The sequence below is a fragment of the Giraffa tippelskirchi genome, chromosome X, assembly GCF_054371585.1.
Source record: "Giraffa tippelskirchi isolate mGirTip1 chromosome X, T2T-mGirTip1v1.2.pri, whole genome shotgun sequence".
Taxonomy (NCBI): Eukaryota; Metazoa; Chordata; class Mammalia; order Artiodactyla; family Giraffidae; genus Giraffa; species Giraffa tippelskirchi.
Genome location: NC_137289.1, coordinates 28665455 through 28683156, shown reverse-complemented (window position 1 = coordinate 28683156; position 17702 = coordinate 28665455). Strand labels below are relative to the sequence as shown.

The 17702-nt window shown below is 37.7% G+C and overlaps 1 protein-coding gene across 6 annotated transcripts in view; it reads left to right on the top strand.

Annotated features, from left to right (window-relative positions):
* The window catches only part of STAG2 (STAG2 cohesin complex component), a 128037-nt gene that overhangs the window by 22614 nt on the left and 87721 nt on the right, over positions 1–17702 (top strand). The gene's annotated exons all lie outside the window — the stretch shown is intronic.

The following is a 17702-nucleotide window of genomic DNA, read 5'->3' as shown; positions in this document are numbered from 1 at the left end:
TCTTGTTGTGAAGCATGGGCTCGGGGGCACAGAGTCTTCAGTAGTTGGCGGTTCCTGGGCTCTAGAGCATAGGCTCAATAGTTGTGGTACATGGGCTCAGTTGCTCTGGGGCACATGGGATCTTCCTGGACCAGGGATTGAACCTGAATCTCCTGCGTTGGCAGGCAGATTCTTTACGACTCAGCCATCAGGGAAGCCCCTTCACCAAACATTTAAATGTATTTTGAGGCAGCTTGAGATAGTGGAAAGAACATAATAAGCCTAGATCTTAGCCCATTTAAGTTGTAATCCTGTGGTTTCTTTCCTCATTAACTGTGTGACCTTGTGGAAATTACCTAACTTCATTTTTTCATCTATAAAATGGGCAGAATATCACTTACCTTGAAATAATCAAGGATAGTGTAGTATGTTAAGTTTCTGACACATGGAATATGCTTGATAATGTTAACCTTGCTTTATTTAACATTGATGCAAATTGATAAGAACAACTATTACGATCTTAAATGTTAGTGTATATGAAGTTTTCAATATTACTACTACTACCTGTTGATTCTTATTGAGTGCCAGGCACTAATCTAAGTGCTTGATAAGTCTGTCATTTTAAATCCTTAAGCAGGAACCATGCAAAGCATTGGTGCAAATCTCCTCACTGTGCAAATAGCAGAAAATTGTAGGCATGTGTCTTATCTCTAACCAAGAGCCCTAAAGTAAATGTTGTTCTACTTGGATCTAATAATGATTAAAATAGGGAATAATTCAACATAAAGTATATACACAGGAAGCAGTGTTAGTTATTGTAATGAAATACTGGGGTCAGTCGTAATGTCCAACAATAAATAAGGAGGTTATAGTACATGACATATGGTGGGATTTCATGAAACTATTAGTAGTATTTATTACAAATATTACAGAAATGGTAGAAATGCATACAGAGATAAAAATTATGCACAGTTATGTCCATTATATGGTTATAGTTTTGGAAATTTTACACATAGACATTCATGTATGCACATACAGACAAAACCTGGGAAGAAAAATGAAAAAATGATTTATTAACATAATGGATGCTATATGATTATTGTGTTAAAGGTAATTTCATGTGTAATTTTGTGGGAACCAAGGTTATATGTTCTCTGTAGTGTGCGCTGAAAGATACTGCCCTTAAAACATTCAGGGGGGTTGAGCTAGGTGACATGGTCCAGTATAATGTTTCTTACACTTTGGGAACACTTTAATCTCAATTATTGGCTTTTTATTCTTTTAGTAAACTCAGCACACATTATCATTCAATCTGTTGTGTTTTGCTATGGAATTTTAGTTTTTTTTCCTCCTTATTCTGAAACAGGATGACTACCACAAGAAGATACATATAACTGCTTTTTTACCTTAATGGATGTATTTGAGAATCTTCAAGTTCTTGTGCTGTAAGCCCCAAGATAGATGTCCCATTGCAGCATTATGAGGGAAACCCTCTATTGTAATCTTCTGTTATGCCCATTACTTTTTGTGTAGCTTGTCTTGTCAATCAGCAGAGCAAATACTTTACTGCTCTCTGCCTTCTGAATTACTTCATATATTTTATGGTTGATATATTTTATGGTATGTGTGTTCTTTTCTGTTTCATTGCTTTGTAAAAAAGACTGGTTTAGGTGTTAGTTTAATTCCTTCTCTTTTCCATTTGTCTGTGAGTACTGTAAGACACAGTGTACCATTGATTCTTGGATTTCTCATTTATATTCTGATTTTAAAACAAGCTTGTTAGAAAGAATTTGCCTGGGTAAATAGTATGATGGTCTTGGTGCTTGACAAGTTACTCAAATGTTGCTTTTTCCGTTGTTTCAGTCATGTTCCAGTTAAGAGTATTGTTAAATTGATTCTGTGTGTCTGTGTGTGCTTGTCTCTCATTTATTTTAAATTAATATTCAGAAGAGTATGTCTGCAAGTGAAACCATGAGAGTTCTTTGTACTGTAATTCTTTGGAATGCTTGCCTTTCTTGGGTTGTTGTTTTATAGAAGTAGTATCCAGAAAACTTATGGGCTCTGTAGCATGGTCCTCATGTCTTCAGAGGATTTTTTAAAAATGTTTAGAGCAAACTACTTCAAAAGAAGAAAAAAACTTTATTATTACTTGTATAAAAATAATGATCCCTACTCAAGGTAAAAATGCAGTAAAAGGGGTGTAAAGTGAAAATTTCCAGTCCCTCCATTCCCAGTTTTCAGAAGTAACCACTGCTAAGAGTTTCTTTGGATTCTTCCAGAGATTTTCTAAGCATAAACACGTTGGAACATACTTAAATGTATTGGTTTGTAACTTGTTTTCACTTGATACTATCTAACATTTTATAATATCAGCAAATTTTTTTAGAAGTGTGTACTTTGTATTTATGAATCTAATTCTCCTGCCTTTTAAAAATGTAGAATTTTTCTGGGCATAGATAAAATTTAGTGTTTTTTCTTTTAGAAAAAGTGATATTATAATTATTTCTCTAATAAGTTAGCTTAGACTTTTCTTGTTGTTGTGTGGGAAGTTCATGGGGATATAACTGAGGGCATATTTTATGTCAAAAGAATATACTTTGCAGTTGTCCCTTGGTTTTCATGGGGAGTTGGTTCCAGGATCTGCTGTGGGCACCAAAATCTGAGACTGCGTGAATACCATGGTTAGCCTTCTGTATCTGGTTCCGCTTCTGCAGTCGGCCAACCGTGGATCATGTAGTAACGTAGTATTTATTGAAAAAAAATCTGCATAGAAGTGGGCCCGGGTGGTTCAAACCTGTGTTGTTCAAGAGTCAGCTGTATCTTTTCAGAGTGAATTGTGTATAAGATGCAGTTTTTGTCCTCAAAGAGTCAGCAGTCAATACAGAAGGTGGTTAAGGAAACAAAAACATTAAAAATACAGGGTCATTATTGTAATGATGGAGGCTTGTGTATAGGAACAGAAAGAGGTAGTGATTATCTGGGAGACTTCAAAGGAGTGTGCCTTACAGAGGGGAGGGTAGTGATTGAAGTTCAGAAGGAGTTGACCAGGACATTCAAAACCAACCCCCACCCCATACAGTGCAGTAGTATTCAACTGCTCTTAGTTCCCTTCAGTTCAGGTCAGCCGCTCAGTCATGTCCAACTCTTTGCGACCCCGTGGACTGCATGCAACATTCCAGGCTTCCCTGTCTGTCACCAACTCCTGGAGCCTACTCAAACTCATGTCCATCCAGTCGGTGATGCCATCCAACCATCTCATCCTCTGTTGCCCCCTTCTCCTCCTGCCCTCAGTCTTTCCCAGCATCAGGGTCTTTTCAAATGAGTCAGTCCTTCACATGAGGTGGCCAAAGTATTGGAGTTTCAGCTTCAGCATCGGTCCTTCCAGTGAACACCCAGGACTGATCTCCTTTAGGATGGACTGGTTGGATCTCCTTGCAGTTCAAGGGACTCTCAAGAGTCTTCTCCAACACCACAGTTCAAAAGCGTTAGTTCTTCGGTGCTCAGCTTTCTTTATAGTCCAACTCTCACATCCATACATGACCACTGGAAAAACCATAGCCTTGACTAGACGGACCTTTGCTGACAAAGTAATGTCTCTGCTTTTCAATATGCTGTCTAGGTTGGTCATAACTTTCCTTCCAAGGAGTCAACATCTTTTAATTTCATGGCTGCAATCACCATCTGCAGTGATTTTGGAGCCCATAAAAATAAAGTCAGCCACCATTTCCATTGTTTCCCCATTTAGAGTTGGATCACCTAAAAAACATATCTGATGCCCCCTTTCCCAGTTGAGAACCACTTCTCTGTGCCTTGGAGCTTCCTGTGCATATTTATGCCAGTGTATTTTCTTATTTTTTTTAATTTTAATTTTTTCACATGTCATGTGGCTTGTGGGATCTTAGTTCCCTAACCAGATATTGAACCCAGGCCCTCAGCAGTGAAAGTGAGGAGTCCTAACCATTGGACTGCCAGGAAATTACCATTGCCTGTGTACTTTCAGTATACTCAATTACGGTTGCTTTTGTGACACCTTCACTGTATTATAAACTCATGGGGAGTCAGCTATGTTTTATTCATTTCCAACATTTTATTATAAAAAATTTCCAGCATATGTAATTGTAATAGCAATCACCTATATAACCAGGGCTTCCCTGGTGGCTCAGTCGATGAAGAATCTGCTTGCAATGCAGGAGACGCTGGTTCACTCCCTGGGTTGGAAAGATCCCCTGGAGGAGGAAATGGCAACCCACTCCAATATTCTTGCCTGGAAAGTCTCGTGGACAGAGGAGCCTGGCAGGCCAGAGTCCTTGGGATTGCAAACAGTTGGATGTGACTGAAGTGACTGAGCACACATGCACCTGCCTACATAACCATTACCTACATTCTACCTTTAACATTTTGATATATTTGCTTTGTCAAATATCCACCCAACCATTTCTCCCTTCTATCTATTGATTATCTTTTTTTATTTTAGATGATTTTCAACCTGCAGACATTAGTGCTTTTCATCTCTATAGCCTTCAGCCTTAGGTCACTAAATGGAGTTCATGTTTTACTCATTATTATCCTTTTATTTACATTTTGAAAATTGTGCCTGTTATTTTTATCATCAGGGCTATCAGTGCTAGTACTAAGGTTCTTAGTAATATTATAATTAAAATCCTTAGTTTTGTGCATTTGACTATAAGTGTATTGCATTTGAAAGAAGCAATTCATTAAGAGCTGGAGTAGAAAGAATTTAGTAGAATAAGGATAATTATCATGGTTATTAGAATAATTTATTGTTTAAAGGCTGAACTAAATGCTAGGTAAAAAGAGAAGGTTGGAAGGGATAGTTCGACTGGAAGGATACCAAGAACTGACCTTACTACGATTTTAATTGAGCCTTACTGATTCTGGGTTTAGTAGCAGTGGGCAGTTATGGTTAGATTGGGGAAGCAGAGGTGAGAATGAGCACCTTTCATGGAATACTGAAACACTGTGATCGCAGCCATAGGTTCAATTTCATTAATTAAAAAAACGTTGGTTTGTGGTCTTGGAGGATCTGGTCAGGATTGGGAGGGGTCTTGATAGTGTTAAAATATGACATGTCCAAAGAGGCTATTTTGTATTTTTTCTTGAACTCACAGTTTAAAAAAATACTCTTTTTATCTAATGCTTTTTTTTCTCCATTTTGAACAAACTTTTGTCTTGGGTTATTCAGAATTTCTAGAACCTGGCAGCTCCTGGTGTTTTTGTAGAAGATAGAAATTGGAAAGAAGATCCCAGTAGCAAATTGAAGTCTATATGGAATAAACTTTGTGAAGAGTTTCAATCATGGTTAGCTTAAATGGGCAGTATCTTATTTAGGAAAGTCATGTTTTTCTCTCTTGTGGAAGGAAGAGTGGTATGGTGACCACTGGTGGCTTAGACTTTAGGCAGCATCTTAAGGACATTCTAGGGGAAATGCATCATTAGGCTGTGGGTTTCTGGCATTTGAGTGAACAAAAGTTCAGATAATTAAGTGGCCTAAGAAGGAAGAAGGAAGCGTGTTTGCTTTTCTTCCCTAACTATTCATGCCTTCTCTGTCTGTAAAACTGGGTCAGTCTGTGTATCAGAAGTTGTTGATTCCATGACTTACAGCAGCTTTTCTTAAAGTGGGATATGGACCCACCTACATAGGGGATTTATGAATAATACAAGATGCCTGATACTTGTGTATACAGATCTACTGAACGAGTCCCTAGTTGTGGGTCCTGTGACCCTGCATTTAAACAAGTGTTTATATGATCCTTATGCCTACTGGAATTTAAGAGAACCACTTTCTTATAGATAGGATTTTCCATCATTTATTACGCGATTGCCTATATGTATGATGATGGAGATATTGTTCCCCCTCAGGGACATACAATTTCAAGCAACATGTGCTTATTTGCTTTATAGGATTGATGGTAAAGTGCAGCTTTGGGGGATTTTCTGCTGCTCAAGATTTAGCTGGAGATCATTTTGTATACATAGGAGTAAGCAAAAATTGCTGTTTCTATTGCATGTATTGAACAACATGTGTAAGATATTTCAGGGGTTTTCTATGTGGCAGTTGCAGACATTTATATAAATATAGAGGAGGGAAACTGACACCTCTTTTATAGTTGAAATTGACTGGTTCTCAAATCCTTAAGGCCTTCCCTGGTGGCTCAGCAGTAAAGAACTCACCTGCAATGCAGGAGATGTGGTTCGATCCCTGGGTCAGGAAGATCCCCTGGAGAAGGAAATGACAACCCACTCCAGTATTCTTGCCTGAAGAATTCCATGGACAGAGGAGCCTGGTGGGCTACAATCCTTGGGGTTGCAGAAGAGTCAGACATGACTTAGTGACAAGTCTTCAAGAGTATTGAACAGCTGATATGTGGATGATCCTAACAGGACACCCATCTATTTGTGAAGCAGAAGGCAGCTAGGAGCTTTACTAGCTGTGGGACATTGTGCAAGTTTTCATAACCTTTTAGAAAATAATCTTACTGTTTAGCGAAAGTCGACAGTGTATTATGGAAACCATTTTATTGCTCAAGTATTTCAATCAGTCTTAGCATGATAGTGTGAGGACATTTTTCTTCCTCTTTGAAAACATTTATTTATTTGTGGCTGTGCTTGGGCTTTCTGTAGTTTACCGTGAGTAGGGGCTACTCTCTAGTTTCAGTGCACGGCCTCTAGGGCACATGGGCTTCAGTAGTTGTGGTACACGGGATTAGTTGCCCCATGGCATGTGGGATCTTCCCAGATCGGGGATTGAACCCGTGTCCCCTGCATTGGCAGGTGGATTCTTAACCACTGGCTGCTCCTGCTTCTAAGTCACTTCAGTTGTGTCCGACTCTGTGCGACCCCATAGATGGCAGCCCACCAGGCTCCTCCGTCCATGGGATTTTCCAGGCGAGAGTACTGGAGTGAGTTGCCATTGCCTTCTCCGTTAACCACTGGACCACCAGGGAAATCCAGGATTTTCTTCCCTGTGTATTAATATAGAGACAGCAAGGAGGATACAAAAAGCCCTCTGTAAACTGAATTCCTCTTCTTTAAAAAACATACTTAAGAGGTGTTAGTCGCTCCGTTGTTTCGCGACTCTTTGTGACCCTGTGGACTATAGCCAGTCAGGCTCCTCTGTCCATTGGATTCCCTGATGGCTGAGTTGCTAAAAATCTGCTTGCAATGAAGGAGACCCGGGTTTGATTCCTGGGTGGGGAAGATCCCCTGGAGAAGGGAATGGCTACCCACTCCAGTATTCTTGCCTGGCGAATCCCATGGACAGAGGAGCCTGATGGACTATAGGGGAGTCGCAAAGAGTCAAGCACAGCTGAGCGACTAACACTAAACATACTTGGAGACAAATAAAATATACAAATCACCAAAAATGTGTAAGAGTGGGTAGGTAGTGCATCAGAGAAGCCTGGAGAATAGTGAGCTATTTAGCCTGAGGAGGTTGGATGATCTGAGAAGTCTCAAGTGCAAAAGGTAATAACATCCTTTGTGTGTGGCAATGGGAGTAGATAAGGAGGTGAGCAGGCTGGAAGATAAAAGCCCTGGTGGACAAGGTCAGATTAAGAGAGATTGTAGGGCTGTATGTAGTAACTATTGCGCAAATACGCCATTATAGTAGGAAGTGATCTCTCTCCTTGGAAGTAGGGGAGAGAATGTTTTGCTTTTTGAAGTCAGCAAGAAAGAGATCATCATCAGCCTGTTAGGAATGTGGGCAAATGACATGAGCAGAGAGAGTATGGAAAAGACAGTGAGAATGGCTCTTAACCATAAGGAAATAAGAGAAGTGCAAATTAAAGCTAGAAGTACCAGGGACTTCCCTGGTGGTCCACTGGCTAAGACTCCATACTCCCAATGCAGGGGGCCTGGGTTCAATCCCCTGGCCAGTGAACTGGATCCCATATGCCACAACTAAAGATGCCACAATCAAGATTGAAGATCCCACGTGCCGCAAGTAAAACTTGGCACAGCCAAATAAAAAAATTAAATAAAATTAAAAAGAACTACAAGTATTGCTTCTTAGCCAGACCTATTTGGTTCCTGATTTTTATTATTAACAGCAAGAGTTCAGATAATGATAAATGCCTGGATAATGACAAATGCTGCATTATCCAACTCTTTTGGTTTACAAGTTTTGAATAATAATGGATTTATTGAAAATATATGTTGGGTTTCTGAGCTTGTGTAGGGAGATTCACTTGAATAATAATTTTTCATTTTAGCAGATTGACAAAAATTTGAAAGTCTCGACAGTGCTGTTAGATGTACAGAAACACACCCAGACATAGGTTGGTTTCTGGTGGAAGTACAAATTGGTATAACCTTTGTGTATGGAGACCAATTTTGATGTTATTTGTTAATATTACAAATGCATATGGCTTTTGGCCAAAATCGCCAATCATGTGCCAGTTGGTATGAAGGACAGCTTATGTTTTAATTGACTAAAATGACCAGAGCAACAGGGAATTAAGTATTATTCAAGTGGTTAAAGAACAGTTTTGGTGTTCTAGTGTAGATGTTGAAGAAATTAATTGGAAGAAAGCGTTTGAGTGGTGAGGGGTGGACAAGACAACACTGATGGGCACAGATTTAAAAATTTTTTTATTAAGATAGTCATTTACATAAAATCCAAGTCACTCTTTTTAGTCTATAGCTCTGTGAGTTTTGGCAAATGTATATAGTTGTATAACCATGATCACAGCAACATACATTGCATGTGTGCATGTTCAGTTGTGTCCAACTCTTTTGCGACCCCGTGGACTGTAGCCTACCAGGCAAGAATACTGGAGTGGGTTGCAATTTCCTTCTCCAGGGGATCTTCCTGACCCAGGGATCGAACTTCCCTCTGGCATTTCCTGCATTGGCAGGCAGATTCTTTACCATTGTGCCACCTGGGAAGCAACATATATTATAGTTCCACTATTTCTACCCCCAAATCCCTCCAGTACTCCTTCGTGGATATTGGTTTTTCTCCCCATTCTAAGCCCCTGGCAACCACTGATCTATTTTCCATCCATAGGGTTTTTTTTGCCTTTTCCAGATGGTCTCATAAATGGAATCATGTCTAAGTAGCCTGTTGAGTTTGGCTGCTTTCACTTAGCAGAATACATTTGAGTTTCAGCTGACTCAGTTATATCAGAAGTTTGTTCCTTTTTAATACTGAGTAGTATTCCATTTTGTCGATGTAACCTAATTTACTTATCCATTCACCAGTTGAAGATATTTGGGTTGCTTTCTACCTTTTGGGGATTACCAATAAAGCTACCTAATTTTATAGTTTAAGGTTTTTACATTTGAGTCTAGGATTCATTTTGAGTTAATTTTTGTATCTGTGCAAGTATGGATTAAGGAATTTTTTTGGCATATGGATATGCAGTGGTTTGAAAAGACAGTCTTTCTTTGTTGAAATGCCTTGGTACCTCTGTCAAAAACTGTGACCCTAGTGTGTGGGTCTATTTCAGGTCCCTATTCTGTTGATCTGTCATAATCACCATTTACAATGTCTTGATTACTGTAGCTTTATGGTAGGCCTTGATATAGTGTGTAGCGTGAGTCTTCCAAATTTGTTCTTTTTCAAAATTGCTTTGGCTGTTCTGATTCTTTTACTTTTTCACCTAAGAATCAGTTTGTTGATTTTGGAGGGGGGGCAAGCTTTGCTAGGATTTTGATTAGACATTTTAAAGTGTTATTTTGGTATAATTAATACTAGATACATTGGAGGTTGCAAAAATAGGAGAGAGGTCCGTGTATCCTTCATTCATTTTCCACTGATGAAACATCTTTCATAACTCCAGTACAATAGCAAGACTAAGAAATGGACATTGGTACAATCCACAGTTTATTCAGATTTTACAAGTTATATGTGTGCTTTTTTGTATGATTGTTTCTGTGTGTTTATAATTCTATGAATGTAACACACATATTTGTTGTTCAGTCATTCAATCGCTCAGTCGTGTCCTACTCTTGGTGCAACCCCATGGACTGCAGCACACCAGGCTTCCCTGTCCTTCACCATCTCCCAGAGCTTGCTCAAACTCATATCCATTGAGTCGGTGATGCCATCCAACCATCTCATCCTCTTATCATCCCCTTCTCCTGCCTTCAGTCTTTCCCAGCATCAGAGTCTTTTCCAATGAGTTGGCTCTTCACATCAGGTGGCCAAAGTATTGGAGCTTCAGCATGAGTCTTTCCGGTGAATAATCAGGATTGATTTCCTTTAGGATTGACTGGTTTGTGACCACCACCATCAAGATACAGATCTGTTCCATCATCACAAAGATCCCTCATACTACTTACTTTCCTGCTCCCTCACCTCCTAATCTCTGTCAGCACTAATTTGTTCTCTGTAATTTTGTCATTTTTGGAGACTGTTCCGTAAATGGAAATCATGCAATATATACTGTTGAAATTGACTCCCCCCCCCAAATACCCTTGAGATTCATCCAAGTTGTTAAATCCCAACAGTTAATTCCTTTCTGTTGCTGAGCCATATTTCATGGTTTGAATATACCACAGTTTGTTTAATAACCATTAGTGAATGGATTAAGGATATTTGGGTTTGTATTAGTTTGCTTGGGCTGCCATTACAAAGCATCATAAACTGTGTGGTTTAAACAACAAATTTATTGTTTCACGGTTCTGGAGGCTAGAAATCCAAGATCAAAGTTTTCAGTCAAATTGGTTCCTCCTGGAGGCAGTGAGGGAGAATACATTCCATACCTCTTCCCTAGCTTCTGGTGGTTTGCTGGATATCTTTAGGTTTTCTTGGTTTATAGAAGCATCACCCCGAACTCCACCTTCATCTTGCTATGAGGTGTTCTCACTTTGTATGTTTGTCTTCAAGTTTCCCCTTTTATAAGAATACCAGTCATACTGGATTAGAGCTCATCCTGAGGACCTCATTTTAAACTGATAACTTTTGTAAAGACCAAGTAAGGTCATATTTCAAGGCACTGGGGGTTAGGACTTGAAAATAGGAGTTTGGGGAGGACAGAATTCGACCTTTAATAGAGTTATTTTCAATTTTTAGATGTTACAAATAAAGCTGTACATTTGTGTACATGTTTTTGTGTGGACATAGATTTTCATTTCTTGGGATAAATGCTCACGAGTAAGTTTGCTGATTTTTATGGGAAATGCATGTATGGTTTTAATTTAAATTTTTTTATTGATACAGTTTACATGTAACATTGAGTAAGTTTAAGGTATATAGTATGCCAATTTGATATATTTTTATATTGCAAATATGATTACCACAGTAGCTTTAGCTAACACTTCAATTTTGTCATAATTATCATTTCTTTTTTGTGATGAACTGTTTGGTTTTTAGAAGAAATTGCCAAACTCCTTACCAGAGTAAAGACATAACTGAGACTAGCTTGTATTGTTCAACTGAGTACTTCAAATTTTTTTTAAAGCTAATTTTCTTTGTTTTGCCATAAAGATACAAGCTTTAGTTCCTGTATAAATAGACAAAAAATTGTCAAAATACAGTATTCTAAGTATCCGTTGTCAGTGTTTTCTGGTTTTTTGTTTGTTTTTTTCAGTTCTGTCTTAATTTATAAAATTACATTTTGAAAGCTATCATTAGTTAGATTGTATAGTACGCTTGTTCGGTAGAAAGGAGTTCTCAAGTGATTGGTAAAATCTTATGAATATTTGATATAAAAGAAACTTGCTTGATAAAAGGATTTAAATAAATTTTTTGTTGTGATTTAAAAAAACATAAAATTTACCATCTTAACCATTTTTAGGTGGACAGTTTAGCAGTGTAAAGTAAATTGACATTACTATGAAACTAATCTCCAGACCTTTTTCATCTTGCAATTCTGAAACTCTATACCCATTAAACAAAACCTCCCTCCTCCCTGCCCCTCCCCAAAGAAAAACCTAGTAACCACCATTCTACTTTCTGTTTCTGTGAATTTGATAATTTAGGTACCTCATGTAAGTAGGATCATACATATTTGTCTTTTTGTGACTAACTGGCTTATTTTATTTACAATAATGTCTTGAAGGTTCATCTACATTGTAGCATGTGATAGGACTTCCTTTTTTGTTAAGGATGAATAATATTCCATTGTATGTGTATGCTATATTTGTTTATTTATTCAGTTGTTGATGGACATGTGGGCTGCTTCCACTTCTTGGCTATTGTGAATTTCCTGCTATGAATATGGGTGTGCAAATATCTCTTGGCGACCCAACTGAAATATTTGGTATATATGCTTGAAAGTAAGAGATTTGCTGAAGTATGTGGCAGTTCTATTTAAAAAATTTTGAGGTACCTCTGTATTGTTTTCCATAGTAGTTGCACAATTTTATAATCCTACCAACAGTGCACAAGTGTTCAATTTTTTCCACATCGTTACAGGCACTTATTACGTCTTTTTTTTTTTTAATTCCAGCTGTCCCAGTACTTGTGAAGTGGTATTTCATTGTCGTTTTGATTTGGTTTCAATTCAGATCCTTTGTGCATTTAAAAAATTTGTGGTACTTGATTTTTTTGTTGAGTTCCAGAAATTCTTTGTATATTCTGGGTATTGACTTCTTATCAGATATGATTTGCAAATATTTTCTCTCATTCTGTAGGTTACCTTTTCACTCTGTTGATTGTGTCCTTTTATGTGTAAATATTTTGATGCAGTCTCATTTGTCTGTCTGTGCTTTTGCTGTCATATTTAAGAAATCATTGCCAAGTCCAGTGTTATGAAGCTTTTCCCCCTATGTTGTATTCTAGAAGTTTTATAGTTTTAGGTTTTACATTTAGATCTTTAATCCATTTTGAATTAATTTTTGTATGTGATGTGAGATATGAATGATCCAACTTCATCCTTTTGCGTGTGGATATCCAGTTTTCACAGCACCATTGTATGAAGCGAAACCCCATGGAATGGTCGTTGTCAAAAATCATTTGAGTGTGTATTCAAGGATTTATTTCTGGCCTCTTGCATCCATTTCATTCTGTACATCTGTCTTTATGCCAATATTCTACCTTTGTGATATGTTTTGAAGTCAGGAAGTGTGTTCCTCCAAGGTTGTTTTCTTTTTCCCTAAGCTCTTTGTTTTTTAGAGTCCCTTGAATTTTATAAGGAGTTTTTCTATTTCTACCCAAAAAGACTTGGGATTTTGATAGGGATTGCTTTGAATCTGTATATTGTTTTGGGTAGTATGGGCATCTTAATATTAAGTCTTCTAATCACTAAACATAGAGTGTTTTTCCATTTTCTTGTGTGACTTAAAGCTTTAATTTCATTCAGCAGTGTTTTATAAATTTCAATGTTTAAGTCCCCCACGTCGTTGGTAGGTTTGTTCCTAAGTCTTCATTTTGGTGCTATTGTAAATGCAATAGTTTTCCTTTTTGGATTGTTCATTTTTGGTGTATAGAAGCACAACTGACTTGTGTGTATTGGCTTTATGTCCTGCAGCTTTGCTGAATTTGTTTATTCTAACAGTTTTTTTGGTGGTGGGATGAAATCTTTGGAATTTTCTACATGTGAGACTATTTCATCCATGAACACATAATTTTGCTTCTTTCTTTCTAATATGGATGGGTTGTATTTCTTTTTCTTGCCTAATTGTTTTGGATTGGACTTCCAGTACCCATGTTGAATAGAAGTGGAGAGAGAGGCCATCGTTGCCTTGTTCCTGATCTTACAGGGAAAGCTTTTACCTGTAAAATTTTTTACCATTTTTTACCATTAGGTATGATATTAGCTGCAGGCTTTTCATAAGTATTCTTTATTATATTATTTTGAGGTTATTGTTGCTTGGTTGCTAAGTTGTCTCCAACTCTTCTGCGATGCCATGAACTGTAGCCCACTGGGCTCCTCTGTCCATGGGATTATGTTGAGGTACCTTTCTTCATTGTCTAGTTTGTTGAGTGTTTTTATCATGAAAAGATGTTGAATCTTATCAAATACTTTCTCTATATCAGTTGAGATGATCATGAGAGGTTTTTGCTCTTCATTCTGTTAATATGGTACATTACAGTGATTGATTTTCATGTGCTGAACCAGCCTTGCATTCTGGGAATAAATCCTACTGTGGTCATGGTGTCTATTATTTTTAATGTGCTATTGAATTTGGCTTGCTAATATTTTGTTGATGATTTTTGTGTTGGTGTTCATCAGGGATATTGGTCTGTTATTTTTTGTAGCATCTTTATTTGGCTTAGATTTAATTTTTAAAAAGTAGTTTACATGTTTTAATCTTCATTTAGGAAAGCTTAAGCTTAGAACGAATTAAAATAATTTTGGAGTACAATATATGTGTGACTCTTCATCATTGTCATTGTGTAGAATTAGCAACCTTTTAGATTTGAAATGGGAAGTACCTATACTATGTTTATAAACTTTAGTGTGAAAACATTTGATTTCTGAACTTTAATATGAATATAACTCAAGCCTATGAATTATATGCTGTGGATATTAGTAGAGAAAGTTAGTGGTTTATATCAAGTGGATGCTAATGTTAGATATTTTAATAAGGTGTTACCTAATGAGAAGTGTAAGGGACAAGAAATATGAAATATGTAGCATATATGTAATGTTTGTGATCATAATAAAATGAACCAAAAATACTGTGCTTGGTGGTAGTAACTGCAATTCTAAATTTTAAGATTAAATTTCCCACTGTTCTCTATAAAGTGATTTATTTTACACTGTTTTCTTTATTAACTGAACTGTATCTAAGTTACAGTTTGTATCACCATTTCATGTGGATTATTAATAAATACTCAAGATTTCATTTAGATACATTTTAGTGCCTTGAATAAATGTGAAAGTTTTTGATGTAACTAGAGAGCGTATGAAATAAAAATGTGAATTTCCCTCAAAATCTGGGTGGGATTATCTTGTCTTCATCTACTTTGTTTTGACATCTGCTATTGCTTGAAATATGTCCGTGAGCCAGTAGTGCCCACTATGAAGTGGGTTTGATGGTAATAGTACATGGTGTTTATATCATGCTGTATGCCATTTACAAGTGTTAACACATGAAATTATCTGGTTGTTGTAAATTTGATTTTCAGATCGAGACATTCATTTATACCAGCTAATTTCGTCTCACCTCTGAAATGTTGAAAGCCACTCCACCCTCTAGTAATTGCTGCTGTTTACTCATGATGACTTAACATACAGAAAGTTACGTCAATGGGGCACATATTTTCAATTAGTGCAGAAAGCAATACATGCTGGTATTAATATTCAAGTATAAGTGCGATGAAGAGTGAACATTGACAATACTTTAAAAAGTGATTCATGGTCTAGCTGTTGACCTTGCAGACTGAGGTATGATTTTTAAGGTGACAGTATTTGATACAACAAATATTTCCCTGTTTTGATATCTATTTTGTAATAGGGCCAGATACTATCTAGTCAACTGCAGCTGGTTAGGCAAACTGGGGAATTAGCAGTCCTGGAGTTAGAGAGCTGGTATGTGTCCACTGTATCAGGTATGATATGGTATCCGATGTCTAGCAGCAGTCATTGCAAGGATGGAGACATGAGAGGAGGACAGTATTGTGGCATTTAGATTAGGGCAAGCAGAGAGACATACACAGACTTTTTTAGGTTGGTTTGGGACAGGATTCCAGTTCCTGGGATGGAGCGGGTAGATATAGGAAGAACAAGGCAGAGAGAGTATTGATCCTTGGATGACTCAGGCACAGGGTACGACTGAGAACAGAGTGATAGAGTAGTGGGTCTGCAGGAATAAGGTAGGAGCCTTTTCTCATCCCCCTCCCCCACCCCCTCCCATGGTAGCACTCATTTATTGTGAAGTTAACCACGGTGTGCTAGATTTCTACAGAAAGCAGAACTGATGGTCAGGAACTGAGGCAAGCTGAATAGATTGGGCCAGGTGATCTTACTTGTGGTTAGGATTTGAGTCACATTTGCAAAGTATTGGGGAATGTGGGTAGACAAGGAAGTAAGATTGCTGAGCATCTACTATCATACATTTAAAAATAGGAGGGGAGCAGGTGGATGTTTCCAGTTCTGTCTGGCTTGGATTCTGCAGTGTATAGTGATGCCAGATCTGTGTAGACTGGGCCCCAGCTCCTTCCTCTCTTCCTGAAAGTAAAAGTTGTTTATGAAGTGTTGTGGCGTTAGATGAGTTCACTTTGTCCACTTAGTTATTTTAGAAAGTTTCTGGTTTTCTTTTTTTACTTTTGGTCTTCCCTTCCTTCTGTATATTACTTTTTAAGTTCGTAAGGGGAGATATGTGACCTTTCCTATAGTTAGGAAATGTAGACAGGATTATTAATTCTTTTATGAATTTTGATTTCTTCTAGTCATGCCTTCTCCAGATTACCTACTCCTGCTCTGGAACAGGTGCTACCGTTAGAAATTCTTTAGGACTCCTTTCCAATTTGTGGAAAGGAAAATATATTTGCAAATGATATATGTGGTAGGTGTAATGTGAGTATGCTATCAAGAAACATTTAGGTTAAAATTGTGTTGCTTGTCTGAGTATACATGATCGTTGCTTGATTGTCATTCTTTTCACTTTGAAGTTTACTCAGAAGGCTATTAGGAGAAGGCAATGGCACCCTACTCCAGTACTCTTGCCTGGAAACTCCCATGGACGGAGGAGCCTGGTAGACTGCAGTCCATGGGGTTGCAAAGAGTTGGACATGACTGAGCGACTTCACTTTCACTTTTCACTTTCATGCATTGGAGAAGGCAATGGCAACCTACTCCAGTGTTCTTGCCTAGAGAATCCCAGGGACGGCGGAGCCTGATGGGCTGCCGTCTATGGGGTTGCACAGAGTCGGACACGATTGAAGTGACTTAGCAGCAGCAGCAGGCTGTTGTTAGCAGAAATTGTGGCTCTGACGGTAAAGAATCCTCCTGCAATGCAGGAGATGCAGGTTCTATTCCTGAGTCGGGAAGATCCTCTGGAGAAGGGAATGGCTACCTACTCAAGTATTCTTGCGTGGAAATTCCTTGGACATAGGAGCCCGGCGGGCTACAGTCCATGGGGTCACAAAGAGTCGGATCCAGCTGGGCATGCACACATTTATATGCAGGGAGATAAACAGAGGGAAGAAAAACATCTTTTTGAGCAAGGAGAAATCTTTTTTTAAAGGTTATTAATCATCAAAGGGCCAATAGTAGATTTTGTCTTTTGAAGGTAGGTATTTATGTCTAATTTTTTGGTGAGCTTTTCATTTCTTGCCCTATTTATCAGTGTTGCCATGTATCATTTGACATGAGGAATGATAGTGACTTTCCTGTTTTGATTACATATACTACTCCAGGAACTAATCTCCAACCTTTCACAATCTGATTCTAAAAGACAGACTTCTTTCTGCTCTCTCCCAAGAAAAGTAGATAAGCCAATAAAAGGAACATACCTTTGAGTTTTGTCAGGAATTCATATAAAAGTTTCTGTTCTCTGCTAATCTTGAATAGGTGAACATAATAAAGATAATTTCATTATAGAAGTCAGGATTTTTTATAGATGCTTAACTTTATAACATTACGTACCTGAAATATGAATAAATCAGGTTTTAGCAGCAGAGATAGTTTTGTAGTTCCTCAGATAGTTCAGATATTAAGAGAAGACATTGAGAAATAAATTTCCACCCTCATAGTTTACTTTTTTCTTACAAACAATAACATCATAATTAAAAATTTTAAATTATCCACATTTTCACCACTCTGATACATCAACTGTTTTTCCTTTGTGTTGTTTTTTGGTTAATATTG